We start from the raw sequence: 11,174 nt of genomic DNA on the forward strand, positions 1-11,174 counted from the left end.
GAAAGTGAAATGGCAGATATATAAGAAGATATATTTGATGATAGTTGTTATTACTATACCAAGAAAAAAGCATTCCTCTTCTGAGGAATTTAATAGCTAATCCAATCAATGCATGCATAAACGAACTCAACAGACAGTTCTCTAATGAAGAATGCAAACGGCCATAAACACATTAGAAAGATAAGAGGCAAAGAACATGGGGGTGGGGGCATGCTTGGAATGCATGGTGATATGCTCAAGGCCTTAGATGAAGAAGTGACCTGAGAAGGGTCACCTGTCCCCAGGACAGAATAGGGGGAAGACAATATCAGTACACATCTTAATAAAAGTAATTATTAACTTGGAGTTGAATGGAGTTCGGGGTACTTGGCATTTGAAATTGGACCTTTGACATGACAAGAGGAAGGGTAATTTTTTCTGAGAGTACAAAGTATGGGATGAATTCAGAATTTAAGAACAGAATAATTAGGTTACAAATATTGTCAAGAAAGCTCCAGAGAGTGGAGCACAGATAAATTAAAGGTCTCCAGGGCTGAACTTCCAGCTGTGAGTATACTGGGCTGTAGTGGGAGGAAGTGGAGGCCCCGGGCTCTGAAGGGACTATGAGACCATGAGGAAACAGTACAAAGGAAAAGGAAATGGCAAGCCTCTGCTAAAAAACAACAACATAAAAACTTAAGAGTCGGAAAATACAGAGCCCTAGGGGCAGAAAGACACATCAAAGGGCAAAGGAATGAGTACTGTGAGTTTATGTACATCAGAAGAAAAAGGCAGACAAGCAGTACCCAAGAAGCAAATGTGGCAAAGCAATTCTACCTTTCCGCCTGGTCCTGGGAAAGAAAATGGTTGGGGAAAAGACCCACTTGGTAGAGATGTAAGGAGAGTTCTGCATGTGGGAATAGTCAGACTGACTTACAATAATAAGGTTGAAGAAAGTCTATGAAGAATACATGAGGGAGTGGTGGCTCATGCCTATAATCCTAGCTACTCAGGAGACTGAGATCTGAGGATCGCTGTTTGAAACCAGCCAGGACGGGGAAGTTTGTGATACTCTTATCTCCAGTAAACTACTCAGAAAAGGCTAGAAGTAGCACTGTGGCTCAAGTGGTAAAGCACTAGAGCCTTGAAAAGAATTCAGGGACAGAATCCAAGTCCAGAGTTCAAGCCCAGGACTGGCAGGAAAACAAAACAAAACAAAAAAGAATATATGAGGGTAGATTTTGTTTCCGACCATACAGAATAGAAAAATATGGCCTGTAACCAAGAGAGGCATCAGCTAGTCAAAGATGGTGAAATTAGTGAATGAGGAGCTTGAAACCATTTCTATAAATATGCCCCATATACTCAAAGATGCACAGAAAAAGGCAAGCATAGTGAGGAGATAAATAAAAGATATTTTTGAATGAACCAAATGGAATTTCTAAAAGCGAAAAATACTGTATCTAAAAATGAGAATTCAACTGGATGGAATTAACAGTGGACCAAACAGGAAGGGTTTATGTGATATAGTGGATTGCAAGACAGAACTCTTCAAAGCTGATTACAGATAAAGCCATGGAATCAGGTGAGGGTGTGGTGAAAGTTCCAGAGGTACCTGGTGCCACAGGAGCAGAACCCTGAACACACTCGGTAGGAAGGAGATGGGGGCCAAGAAGAAGATAGTTTGAAAAGCTTAGTCCCTAAAAGAGGTGGCAGATTTGACACACTTGCTGATTTTAAAAAAGTTTTCTAAAAGATACTATAATTTGTTGAGTCTTTCCATTTGTATCCTTTGCACGAGCCCCAGAAGATACAAAGATGCCTAAGGCGGAAAGAGTTTGTAGTCTATGTAGGGAAGCAGCCCAGCACACAGGCTGCTGCAGAAAGCATGCTAAGAACCATGATGGACGTATGGACACTGGAAGGGATCACTTTCAAGGTCAGCACAAGGACAGTTAACTTGAGCAGCAAATCTGCTTCCATTTTGTGACCAGGATCCCTCTCCTGTCTCACTCTCATCTGGACCCTGAGCAAAACAAATCAGTGGTGTTCGTTAAAAAGAAGTATAGGATGTAGGACTGAACTAGCCAGGGTTTCTACTTTATAGAGTAGTATTTCCTGAAAATGTTCAAGCAGTTTTTGAGGGAAGTATGGCCTTCAGGTTCTGGAAAATTGCTCCTCACGGGAGCTTCATTTCTAGAGATCTTCCCAGATAACACCTGTTTGTATCTGCCATGTCCTCAATATGATACTTTCATATTGTCACCAACAACACTTTATCATATTTTTCCTATATGACTTTGGGAATCATGACGAGAATGATTACTCAGTTTTTGTAAGTGTATTTCTAATTGTCATTGTGTGTGTGTGTGTGTGTGTGAGAGAGAGAGAGAGAGAGAAAGAGAGAGACAGAGTAAGAGAGAAAATGAGAGAGAAATTCTTTTTAATTTACAATATATAACCCAATGGGATTAATAAACCCAGTGGCCAATGATGGGCCAGAATCACAAGTATTGTTTTTCTAATATAGAATTTTTGAGTTCTTATAGCAGTGCATTATCTGTGATTTTAATAAACAATTGTGGACTAAGTTGTTAAGTCAATATGTGAATGGATCCACCAGTCTAGATTGGGTGTAGCTATCCAGCATGCATTCTTGGTATGCAAAATATGAAAGAGAATACAAGCTACAAAATTGAAACAAGTTGTCACTAACAGGGGTAGCTTATAAAAGGAGTTATCTTTAGGAGGGGTTTGTGCTAATAAAAACATCTCAGGGAGGCTTTTGATGACAAAGCTACATACAAGAACTCAGTGACCACCTCAGACAGGTGACAATTTCCCTTGCCAGTGGATAACTTTTTATTTTTTGAGACAGGTCATACTACATAGTCGAGGTTAGCCCAAACTCTCTATCTTCTGACTCAGTCTCTCAAGTGGTAGGACTATAGGCGTGCACCACCATGTACAGCTACCAATTGACAACTATCAGTAGAGGCAGGTCTGGTGGGTGGCATTTCACAGGTGATGTTGCTCCTGGAAGTATTTAGAAAATACTCAAAATGATTTTTGATTCCTAATAAGCATTCCCCCTTCTTTTCTAAGAGAAGAACATGTCGGACTTACTATCACATTTGGTATTAAAAAATAAATTCACAAAAAAATAAATCCTCTTTGTTCTTCCTTAACATGCAAGTTTTAGGCCATGCGTCATAGAATAAAAGTAATATTGACTTGATTTCACCATGATGGGATCTCGAGAGCAGGGCAGAGCAGCTGTCAGAAATTTTTAGGTGCTATGGAAAAATCAGTTTTGTTTTATGCTGGTGGTATTTTGCAATCTGTCAAGCATGCTGTCTTACTTTCTCATAATGCCTCATTCTGAATGATGAGAACCAGTCTCCTTGCAGGAGGGTGGGACGTGTGGGAGGCTGGCCCAGTCCTGAGACTGAGAAATAAGGCCCTCCCACTCCTCCTCACATGGAGTGTAGTGAAGAGCTTCAGAAGAGAAGATATGAGGTATTTATTTTCAGCAACTCACAGTTCTATGACTCTTTGTGTTTGTATGTTTGTGTTCATACACATTTCCATATCCCTAATAGTAATTATTATAGAGTGATCTCAATAAATGATTGTCTGAGTTTTTCTCCTCCTTTAAGTATGTGGTTGGTCTATTCCTAGCCTAAATAAGCAAAATTTGGTAGGTCATTTTCTTCATGGAAAAACTATCCAGGGAGCAGTGATAACCAGGAGGAATAAGCAGGCATAACCTTTGTCTAGTAATCCAACTATGTTAAGTAGCAACAAATGACATAAATAATTCTCTGTAATTTAGGTCAAAACCCAGATATCCACTGATCTTTTCCTTTGTGTGGTTTCCCCATCCCTGTTCCAGAACTAACCTGTATACTTCAAAGAATCCTGATCAGAGATACAAGCAAATGTACGAATTGCATATAGCTCCCTAGTTATATCTAATAGATAGATAGATGATAGATAGATAGACATATGATAGATAGATAGATAGACAGATAACCTGTTTAAAGTTACTAAAAAGGTATTTCATCAGAATATTATAATTTAAAATCCACTTCTGTAGACGTTTTATAGAGCTCTCAGGAAAGTCTCTGAAATAAACCTCATTGCAGAGCTTGGCCAGGACAAGTTTAAGATCTCCTCACCTTCTTTCTTTTCTTCTTCTTTTTTTTAAATAGATGATGCATTTACCTTTATTTCTTTTTAAAATTTTATTTTATTGTGCAAGTGGTGTACAGAAGGGTTGCAGTTATATGAGTAGGGTAATGAGTACATTTCTTGACAAACGGTGTTACCCACCCTCGTTTTCTGTTTTCTCCCACTCCCCCGCCCACTACACCCTCTCCCATCAAGTAGTAAAATTAATGTCTAACATAGTGTCTTGGGAGTATCGCTGTTGCACTGGTTTGCCCTTTGTCCTTTGTCTCACCATTTTGTGATCCCTCTTCCCTTCCCCAAATCAGATAAACATACATATAAAACACAGGTTATCAAAATCAAAAGCAGTGACAACAGGGAATAAATCAAAGGGGGGGGGGAACCAAAAGGAAACAAATTTTCATCACCTTCTTTCTAGCAAGCTTTCACTCTCCAGCACTCTCATCCCAGCTCTTGCTCATTGGCTCACTTGCGTTCACTGCTCAGCCATGGGCTTTTACCAGCATCATGGAATAGTTCTTTCTGCTTATTCTGTTTCTTCAGAGAGAAAGTATAGGCAGAAAAAGAAAAGTGTAGGCCCCACTTTACCTCCAGCTGGACGAAATTCCTTGTGTTGCCTTTGCTAGTCTAGATGTTTATGGTGTCTGTGAAGTTCATGACTGGGGTGGGAAAGCCGGGCCTGGCTTGTCTGCAATACACTTTGGAGTTCCTGAGAAAGTGCTCTCTAAGCAGCTGGGTACTGAAAGGGAGAAGAAAGAAGTTACATGTATTTGAGTAGTGTGACCTAAGAGCCATTTAGGAGCCCTTCCTCCCCAGTGAAGAAATTCCTTAGTTCCCAGATGCTGATTTGAAGGGGTGCTTTGAGTAAGAAATTGACAAAGGAAGTAAATAAGTAGGACATCACAGAAAGGGCTGAAAGAAAAGTCAAGGAGATGGTCACTGGTTTAGCAGGAACTCTAATCCTTTTACTAGCCACACTCTTGAGAGCTGTTCCTTTGTATTTAATGTCAGATATCGGGATTTTTTACCAACCCTATAGCACACATGTGTTTAGAGTATTCCTTATTCTAATATTCCAGCATAGGAAAATATATATAGTATATAGTAAATGTGCAATCATTCTTTCTTGTTGTAAATATGATTTAACCTGTGGCCACTTGGTGAGATAACCTGAGAAAAATGCTGAGTTTGGAATATATTGTTCACTTCACTCAGAAACTACTAAAAACTGCCAATTTTCTTCTGCAGATATTTTCTGGTAAATTTGATTTCTTCCACAAAAGATAAAAAAATTCCATACATAAAGGTGACCTTAACATAAAGTGAATTGTTCCAAAGGCAAGCTGACATGTTTTCTAAGATCTGGACAAAGACACGGTCTAATATGAGGTTTCTGATGTCCTATTCCAAGGCACAAAATATAAATTCATTTTGGAATTTGCCACTTGCCAACACCCAAGGCAGAAAGTTATCTCCCAGGAGAAAGAGAAAGGTGGAGCGGACTCAAGAGATGTAGCAGAAGGAACAGAACCTGTGAGTATGGGAGAGACATACAATGGTGTCTAGAGGTGGCTTGTACTTGCCCTGCTCAGGCCTTATTTATTCCCCCCAACAGTCATTCTTGCTTCGATACCTTCAGGAAGTTCATATGTCACACTGTTCTTTTTTGATAGGATGCTGCCATAAAAGCACTGTATCTTCCTAGGAGGAGACAAACAGCTTCCTAGATGCTAGCCTTAGAAACAAGAAAGCATCTATGGGATCTGTGAAAGACTCAAGTGAGCTGCCTGTCACTCAGGTGACAGCTATTCACTTCTTCACATGCAGGTCACGTTCCAGTGTTCTTACAGTAACTTAACTCAGCCTGTGCTGAGCCTGTGCTCTGAAATCTCTCAAATCTGAAAATACTGCTGTGGTTGTTTACTAAAGACTTTGCATTTGCTCTTATTTATACACTTAGACCTTAGTAACTTGAAGTACTTTGGGAGAATATTTCCATTATCTGCTATCAAAATGGAAATCCCATAAATGAAAATAGATTCGAATTCTTATCTCCACTAATTTAGATTAGGAGTTGTCACTTGTATCATTACATTTTCTGTGGCTGCTAAACATCAAAGACTAGGAATTGTATAAAGAAAAGAGGCTCAGGGCCAGAAATATACTGTTGCCTTTTAGACCTATGGGACATGAACTCCTGAAATAGCAGAGAGGTTCTAAGAGGAGCACTGTAAGGATGCTCAGGATGGTTCTCATTCAATTGGAATATCTCAGAAATACAAATAACCCAATTAAAACAATTCTGACAACTGGACACCTTCATATATATATAAAGTCATAACTTTTATTATGACTTGTTTAAGCAATGAAATGAACCAGAAATATAGTTATAAATAAGGGAATTGCAGTGTAGATAAGTGATTCTCAGATTTTCTCTGGTAAAGGATCTGATGGTTTATTTTCAAAATATCACCACTAATTGTTTATTTTCATAAAGTGCAACAAACGTAACTATCAGAAAATCAAATGAAAAACAAACCTGAGAGCTATCAGCCTTGAACTTTGCACTTATTAATAGAAACTGTTTTTAATTTTTTTTTATCTTTGGAGAGAGAAGTATTGAATAAACTGAGGAGAACAAATACTACATGTGATTATAATTGAAACTCAAGATGCAATTTTGGATTGTTAGCCAAATTTCCAAGATGCTATTCTTACTACTAGAACTAATAGAAATGTCCTTACTATGTAGTTCTATTAGATGTTATGCTAAATTAGTATTAAATTAGTATGATAAGAATATAGAGCATAAATAAAATTACCAAAATGGTCACATTGTGCATTGATGCTGTATGCATGTATAAGTAATATAAGATTCACTCAGCTTGTGCTAGAAAGATCTAGGGCCCAGTCTTTGAGTACCACTGATGTGGAGGGCTTGATTGTAGAGCCAGCTCAGTTTCTCATAATCTATGTGACCTGAGACAACTTACTTTCTTGCCCTCCTCTTTTAAATGTATAAAGTGTAGATAATATTAAAGTCAAATATGAATGCTCTTAGGATCAGGTAAAGCAGCACCTGTAAAGTACTTAAGTGAATACAGTAGTGCTACAGTGTGAAAAGCAACATTCCTACAAAGGGATCTATCAGCATGGAAAAGATACAAGGAGATTTAGTAGTGAAATGCATATGGCTTCCTTGTATTCCTAATATACAGAGTCAGATAGACATCAATACCCCACAGAAGGATAGGCCACTAGGACTAACAAAAGAGTCTTTCAAGGTCGCCAGATACAAATGGGATCCACACTATTAATACTAACAAGAAATGATTTTTTAAAAAATCAAATACTTACATAAAAATCTCTTAAGTCAGTGAGGCACTGATGGCTCATGCCTGTAACCCTAGCTACTAAGGAGGCTGAGGTAGGAAAGTCAGTGAGACGCTCATCTCCAGTGTACTCAGAAAAGCCGGGAAATGGTGCTGTTACTCAAGTAGTAGAGTGCACTAGCCTTGAGTTGAAGAGCTCAGGGACAGTGTGCCAGGCCCAGAGAGTTCAAGCCCCATGCCTGACCAAAAAAAGAAATTTTTTTTTCTTACGTGTCTGGCAATAGTGATTGTAGGAAATACACAGAAAAAAAAACACACAAAAAAGGTTTGATAGTGAATGGAACTGGTTGATATTATTATAAATGTGCTTCCCTAAGTTAATCAGATACTACTATTTGTTCCAATATAAACTCCAGCAGAAAAGTTTTAATTTTTATTGTCAAGGTGATTTACAGAGGGGTTACAGTTACATACATAAGGTAGTTGAGTACGTTTCTTGTCAAATATTGTTACCCACTCCTTTGTTTTTCTCCCACTATTCCTATCCCCCAGTTCCTCTCCCTCAAGTTGTAAAGTTAATTTCCAAAATAGGGTCTTGTCTCACCATTTTGTTGTTCCCCTTCCCTTCCCTAATTCAAATAAACATAGATACAATACACAGAGTATCAAAAAATCAAATACAGTGACAACAAGGAATAAACCAAAGGGAAAAACAAAATGAAAGAAAAAAGAAATAACTTCATATAGTACATTAAAACAACAACAAAGATAAACCTCTCATTTCTGTATCTTGAAGCTCATGTCACTTAGCATCATCTTATATGATCATATGTACATAGCTATTGAGTTATTGTGATCCTGTGCTAAGACTATCGTAGACATAGACTAATTATTACAGATGAGGGAAACCATGGAGTCTATGTTTCTTTGGGTCTGGCTTACTTAACTTACTATGATTTTTTCCCCAAGGCTTTCCATTTCCTTAGGAATGGAGTGATGACATTCTTTCTGATGGAAGCATAGAATTCCATTCATCTACTGAGGGGCATCTGGATTGGTTGTATGATAAATAATTCCAGCAGAAATTTTTGAGAAAGTTGGCAAACTGATTCCAAAATGAATATTAAAGTGGGATGATTTGCAGAGAGCTGTCAATTACACACACAAACACACACACGCACACACAGAGCAAAGGAGTAATTGTCTCTACCAAACAGAATGGTATATAAATGATAACTGAAATACAGACTACAGTGTTCATGAATAGAGCAACCTGGTAGGAAGCTTGATGTAGGTTCAAAGTGAGGAGTAAATTGTTTAAGAGATGGTTTGGAAAAAGATGCTTTACTATATGGAAAAATAAACATTTGGAATCTACTTCCTGCCATAGAGACTTCAGATGACTTAAAGACCTAAGAGTAAAAGTCAAAACTTCAAAGCTACTAAGGGGAAAATAGGACCTCAGGGTGGACTTTTAAAATAAGATACTACACAAAGAATAAGGAAAAAAAGAACCTACTGGAGCTGAGTACATAAACATGAAAGACTTCTTTTTAACATAGATTTGATAGACAGACTTAATAGGCATGGACCATAGTAGGAAGAGATGGTAGTAAATATTAAAATCAATGAGATTATAAAAATAACCCTAGTTACCATTGGAAGGGAAATAGGAAATAGAGTAGGAACAGGTAATGTCTAAAAGGAGGAAGCTAAATGACCAAAATTAAAGAGATGTTCAACCTTATTAGCAACAGGAATCATAAAAATTTAACTGAAATATACAATTTAATACTCAAATGGCAAAAAAAAATGTAAAGAGACACCAGATTTTCAACAGGTTAAAGGAAACAGGAGCCCACATGCCTAGCTGGTAGAAAGAGGAATTGGCAAAACCTTTTTGAAAGAAATCTGGCGGCTTTCTGTGATTTGTACCTGGGTCCCCTCCAGCACAGCAGCCTCTTTCCCAGGAATGTCCCCAAGAGTGTTGTTCACAGGCCCAGAGGACACCACATAGAAAGATGAACACAGCAGCATTATTTGTAGCAGCAAACAGTTGTCCAACAGCAGATGGGATAATATTCAGCTGTCAGATGCAATAAACTCATGAGTGTACTTCAACATCCAGCATTGGGTAAAAAAAGTGAAAAATGTAAGACACTTTGGAACTTAAAAGCACATGCATGCACAAAATACTATTATACATGTTTCATAGATACACATAAAACTATTCATATTTAGCATCTTAGAAAGAGTGCTTACTAATTGATAAGGAATAATAGTGGGAAATGGAAGATAAATGGAAAATGTACAGTAAAAAAGCAATAGACTTTTGCATGAATTGAAATAAAAGAACTATTAAGTCAATTTCTGCACCTAAACTCCAAAAAGTTAAAAAAAAACAAACAGGGCATACAATATAGCATAGATCATGATGTCATATTTGTCCTTGTAAAAGTTTGTCCTAAGCTTCTGAAAACATGGAAGCCTCACAGAAGGAAAGATTCAGATCCAGTTCTTAAATTCATGAACTATGATCCTATTGAGGCTGTTGCTCTTCAGGCTCTTGAAGCACTTCTCAGTGTTGCAATACTGATGCTAACCAGCCAAGTGGGACAGGGTGGGCATGGGTTTCCTTGCCTGTGAAGTGAGTGGTGAAGATTCCCTGGTGGAATGTCCTAGAAACGCTTGCTTGTTTTCTTGCCTGACTGGTATTTTCCATGTTTCTCCTCTACATGTTGGCAGTAGCAAATGCCTTTATCATGGCTTTGGTCCAGAGAACCCAAAGCCAGAGCTTTGCTCTGGGCGAACATCCAGAAGAGTGATTTGAACTTGACAAAGCGTCCCACACTTTAAGGAGGCCCTGAGAGCTGTGCTGCCTTTTTGAGCCTTTGCAAATCGATGAGGGGGAAAGGCTGTGTGTCTCAGTTCTTCTGAAGGCTGTATTTGGCTTGTACCTTGGTGCTTGTTCTTGCTCCAAGATGCCCACAGGTTAGAGTATTTCAAGAGCAAGAGACCAAGCATTACCTTGGATAAGGATTTGGAGTAGAGTGGGGAGATAACATATTTGTGCTATAGATCACGCCCCATCTCCAAATAGAATATGGAGATGAGTTGGGCAGAACTTTCCTCTGGGGGCTGTGTTTCTGACAAGGCTGCAGGACATTCATCTCTTCAGTATGGAGAAACACTCTCACCTACTGACAAAGGCAGGCGCCTACACAAGTGGTAGAAGACATCTAAAAGTCCTTCTGATCTTCAAGTTCAAGTTACATATCCTTCAGTATGTTTATAGTCCCATGTTTTATAAAGAGTACAAATGATATTTATTCACTTAAGTTTCTATAATGTTATTCTTTAGAGTTCTCCTACCTCCTACAGTATCACACTTTTTTTTTGGAGGGGGGTGGTCTGTTGTGGAGCATGAACTCAAGGCCTGAGCACTGTCCCTGAGCTTTTGTGCTTAAGGCTGGCACTCTACCACTTTGCTCTACACCTCCAGTTTTTTGGAGGGTGGTTAATTGGAGATAGATTCTCACAGAATTTCCTGCCTGAGCTGGCTTCAAACTGCAACCCTCAGATCTCAGACTTCTGAGTAGCTAGGATTAGAGGTGTGAACCACCAAGCCCGTCTAGTTTCACACTTTGAACAAAACTGCAAAGTGAGTAG

Source organism: Perognathus longimembris, chromosome 11 (genome assembly GCF_023159225.1).
Source record: "Perognathus longimembris pacificus isolate PPM17 chromosome 11, ASM2315922v1, whole genome shotgun sequence".
Taxonomy (NCBI): Eukaryota; Metazoa; Chordata; class Mammalia; order Rodentia; family Heteromyidae; genus Perognathus; species Perognathus longimembris.